This window comes from Opisthocomus hoazin, chromosome 8 (assembly GCF_030867145.1).
Source record: "Opisthocomus hoazin isolate bOpiHoa1 chromosome 8, bOpiHoa1.hap1, whole genome shotgun sequence".
Lineage (NCBI taxonomy): Eukaryota > Metazoa > Chordata > Aves > Opisthocomiformes > Opisthocomidae > Opisthocomus > Opisthocomus hoazin.
In genome coordinates, this window is record NC_134421.1 from 546,961 (window position 1) to 551,708 (window position 4,748).

Below are 4,748 nucleotides of genomic sequence, written 5' to 3' on the forward strand. Positions count from 1 at the left end.
CCAGGGCAAAAGGGACCGCAGGTCTTTATTCAGTCACGCACCCAGCCAGTCCCGGGAGCCGCTCCGCCCCGGGGCTCGGGGCCCCCGACGCTCCCTCTGCCCCTCCGACACCTCGGCACTCCTTCCCGCAGCTGTGCCCGTTGCTCCAGCGGGGAACAGTCCGTCCGTCGCCTCCCGGAGCGACGCGCTGCTCGGCAGAGGCTGCCAAAAATGAGGAGCAGGGTGCAGGCCACTACAAGAGAGGAGAAAAGTGACAGGTGGCTGGACAGCGGCAGTGGAACGAGAAAGCACCAAGCAGGGAAAGGGACAGCGAGAGAAGGACGGGGACAGGCAGTCCCACAGAGACGGAGAAAGAAGCAGCAGCAAGAGAGGAAGAGCAGCAGCAGAAAGAAGAAGAGGGAGCAGGACACAGACCGAAAATGAAGAATGGGGAGCGGGAAGGAGATGCAAAAAAATCCCCTGCAGCATGACAGAGGAAAAAAGAACAGCGGCAGGGACCTGGACAAAGAGAGATGAGGAAATAGAATAGAATAGACATGGAGAAAGCAGTAGATCTGTGACGTGCTACGGAGCCAAGAAGGAAGGCCTCGAATCAAGGGACGAGGAGGCAGACAGAGAGCACCAAAGACAGCAAAAGTACTGACAGGCTACAGAGTAGGAGGAAAGCAAAACTAGTAACCGGGAGCTGAACAGAAAGAGGGGAAGAAGGAAAAAAATGCCACAGGCTGCAAGGCAGAAAGAGGGAGGACCTAAAAGATGGGGACAAGTCAGAGACAGATGGAGAAAGAAGGTACACAAGAGCAGAAAAAAAAATAATCGTAGCAGTGGGGGAAAGAGAGGGAGCCGGGCAGGGCCCAGGATGCAGAAGAGGGGTGACAGGGCCCCGAGGGCCCAGGACTCACCGCAGCTCTCACTCTCGGTGCTGCCGGGAGACTTGGACACTTCAGATGTTTCTCTCTCCTTCTCTCTTCCCTTCTTCTTCCGCAACTCCAATCGTTTGGCTCTCCTCCACCTGAGAGAAAATGCATGTGGCTGTCTTAGAGCTCATACGAGACGTGGCTTCCTAGACAAGAAGCCTCAGGAACAGGACAGAGAAAAAGAGAGAATATGATGAGTGGGAAGCAGAACACATGGATCGAGAGAGAACTTGAATCAGAGGAGTAAACAAGGCAGGAAAGAGAGATAAAGACAGGGAAGAAGCCACAAGAAAAGGGCCTTTCTGGCCTCTACTCGCACCCCCCGGCCTCCCTTTTTTTCTGGCCTCTACTCTCGCCCCCGGCCTCCCACCCCTTTCCGGCCTCCTTTTTTTTCCTGGCCTCTACTCCCCCCTCCTCGGCCACCCCCCCCCCCACCTCCCACCCCTCGTCAGCCTCCTACCTCCCTTTTTGCTGGCCTCTACTTAATTCAGCTTCCCACCCTTTTTCAGCCTCCCACCCCTGTCCCACGCAGTGCAGGACACACTGACAGAGAGAGAAAAAGGACAGGCAACAGGAAGAAACGTACTAAGAAACAAAGAAAGGGTCAGACGAAGAAGGGGGTGGGTGGTCAGGGTTGGAACCCCAACACAAACCAGCAAGGGGCTAGAGGACAGACAGAGAGGAAGACAAGAACGGGCCGGGAAGCAGGAAGAGAAGGAGAGAAAGGCAAAAAGGGAGAGCCGGCTGCACAGGCAGGTACAGCAAGAAACGACCGGACAGGCAGCAGGATCGAGAAAGAGAGACAGAAAAACTGGGGACAGGAAGCAGGACAGAGGGACGGCGAGAGGAAACCAGGGCCAGGGAGCAGGACAGCGGTGGAAAAAGAGGCACTGGGGCAGTAGGACAGAAAGAGAAGGAAGAAAGGCCAGAAGAAGGACGGGGAATAACAGCGAAGGGAAAGAGAAGGACAAGGAGCAGGACAGATTGTCAGAGAAAGACAGGGACAGGGAGCGGGACAAGGTGATACTGAGAGAGAAAAAGGGGACAAGGAGGCAGGACAAAGTGAAAGACAGGCACAAGTAAGAGACGGGGGAGCAGGACAGAGACGGAGGGGGAAAAGCCTCAGCTGGGCAGCAGGAGACAGAGGCGGAGAAGGGAAAAAACAGCACCGGGCTGAGGGACCCTGAGGGAGGAATTAAAAAAACAAACACAGGGAGCAGGACAAAATGACAGAGAGAGAGAAAAGGGACAGAGCAGGACAGCATTGGTGGGAGAAATGCCACCGTGACAGGCAGCGGGAGAGAGGTATGGAGAAAGAAAAAAAATACCGAGGAAGAGAGAAAGGAAACAAGGGACAGCGAGCTGCACAGGGGGATAGAGAAATAAAGGATGGGAGAGGGAATGGTGCAGAGAGGGAAAGGCAGAAAAAACAGCAAGAGGCAGCAGGGCAAAAGGACAGCAAGAGGAAAAAGGAAAGGGACAGGGAGCTGGACAGAGATGGGAAAAAAAGCAGCGGGGACACACGAAAAGAGACAGAAAGAGAAGGGCACAAAAGGATAGATCAGGACAGCGGCAGGATGGAGACGCAGAACAAAACCTGGGACGGTCAACCTGGGTGAGCGGGGAGCGGTCAGAGAGCTGGAGAAAGGAAAAACACTGCTGTGGAGCAGCAGAGGGGGACGGAGAAAGAGAGAGAGAGACGGGGAGCAGGGCAGAGAAACGGAGAGAGAAAATAAACGATGGGGAGCAGGGCAGAGCACTAGGAAGAGGAAAATAAGACAAGGCAGAAGACCAGGGAGCTCAGAGAGAAAGAAGGGTCGAAAGGAAACGCCAGAGAGGTAGAGAAATCAAGAAATACAGGGACGAGGAGCCTTGCAGAGACGAAGCACAAAAATGTAGGGCCGGTGAGCGCGAAAGAGGGAGAGAGAGACGGGGGCAGGGGGAGGAGATGAAGAAGAAAGGAGAGATAAAGATGGCAACGGAGTGCAGGACACACAGACAGAGAGAGAAAAAGGACAGTGAACAGGAAAAAAGGGACCGAGAAACAAAGAAAGGGTCAGATCTAGACAAAGAGACCAAGAAGGGGGCGGGGGGGGTGTGTGCAGGGAAACCCCAAAAGAAACCAGCAAGGGGCTAGAGAACAGAGAGGGAGAGAAAGAGAAGAAAGGGCCATGAAGCAGGACAGAGAAGGAGAGAAAGGCAAAAAGGGAGAGCAAAAAGAGAGCCGGCTGGACAGGGAGGTACAGCAAGAAACGACCGGACAGGTAGCAGGACACAGAAATAGAGACAGGGAGCCGGCTAGAGAAATTCTGGAGGGAGAAAAAGAGGGAGAGGGAGCACAACACAAACACAGACAGAAGACGGGAGGTACAGGGAAAGGAAAAGAAAAGGAAAAAGAAAAAAACAAATAAAAAAAATATCACAGCAGCGTGGGAGAGAGAAGGATCCAGGGGAGGGCCCGGGACGCAGAAGAGGGGCGACAGGGCCCCGAGGGCCCGCCACTCACCGCAGCTCTTGCTCTCAGCGCTCCCGGGAGACTCTGCCGCTTCAGACGCTTCTCTCTCCTGCTCTCCTCCATTCCTCTTCCCTAACTCCGGTCGCTTGGCTGTCCCCCACCTAAGACAAAACGTCCATGTCTCGCAGCTCTTACGAGACAAGGCTCCCTACGCACGTAGCTGCGCTCGCGCGCTCCACAACCGGACCATGCTGCTGCTGGTGACACATACAGACCCTGCGGGGCACGCTGGCGGCCTGGCCTGCTGCGGGCTACCAAGAGGGAGCCTTCCTCACCCGCACAGGCAGGCTCTCTCCTGCCTGCAGCGCCAGCGGCAGCTGGCCTTCTATTTCTTCTTCTTCTTCAGCCTTCTCGGGACTCTCCAGCTTCAGCCGCGACACCTCCTGCCCGCAGCCACTCAGCGCTCCGCCTCTCCCTTTTCGCCCCCACGCCGCCAGCACAGCGAGGCCCGGCACACGCAGCCCACACAAGCCCGGAGCGGGCGCAGCCAACGGCATCCCCAGGCCACGAACGGACAAACGCGTCCTCAGCGCGGCCCCTGCCACACACAAACAAGCAGCGGCCACCGCCTTCAGGGAGGCCGAGGCACGCTCCAGGGCCAGCGTGCCGCCCGCACACCACGGGCCTTGCGGGAGGCCGGGCGCTCCGGGACAGGCTTCAGGGGACGTGCTGCAGCTGGGGGCGGCTGCGCGGGGCGACAGGGGCCGGAGGAGCGCTGCCGGCTTTGGGGGGTGTCCGCCTCCTTCCCCCCTTCCCTTCCGTCACCTCCCGCCTCTGGCCCCGGGGCTGCCCGCACCCGGCTCGCCTCCTGCAGCCTGCCGCAGCGGCCGGCTCCAAGCTTCCCGTCCCACCACCCTCGGGCACCCACCACGCACCCCCGCACCCGCCGGAGGGGAGCCCGCGCCTCACCGCTGGCCTCTCTGCTCCCCCGCCGCCCCGACACCCGACAACACACCGCCGCCATGCTGCTCCGCCGCACCGCGCATGCGCCACGCGCCGACGGCGCGCCGGAGGGGACACACCCCGCGCCGAACGCCGGCCTGCAGTACCGCGTGGCGCCCACGCGGCGGCGCCAGCGGGTACGGCGGGTACAGCATCCTTATGGGGGTGCGTCCTCCTGGCTGGTAGCACAACTCTTACAAATGCACGAGAAAGGGAGGTGGATAGCATAACTACTGTTCTCAGTCTCGGAAAACACCCATCACTGAAATGTTAGTCTCATTTTAGCATCAAAAATTAGAAGTAACTTGCTAATTTCTATGACATCCATACACCGTGGTTTTTTAACGGATGCAAGCAAGCCAAACCACCCTCAG

General features: G+C 57.9%; 1 long non-coding RNA gene across 1 annotated transcript; it reads right to left on the bottom strand.

Moving 5' to 3' along the window:
- On the bottom strand, positions 1-4,259 carry LOC142362293 (uncharacterized). Its single transcript, XR_012764922.1, has 2 exons — positions 3,424-4,259; positions 1-1,012 (listed from the first exon to the last, which is right to left on the bottom strand). It is a non-coding gene; the product is annotated as an uncharacterized LOC142362293 (long non-coding RNA).
- Positions 4,260-4,748: the final 489 nt, after the last annotated feature.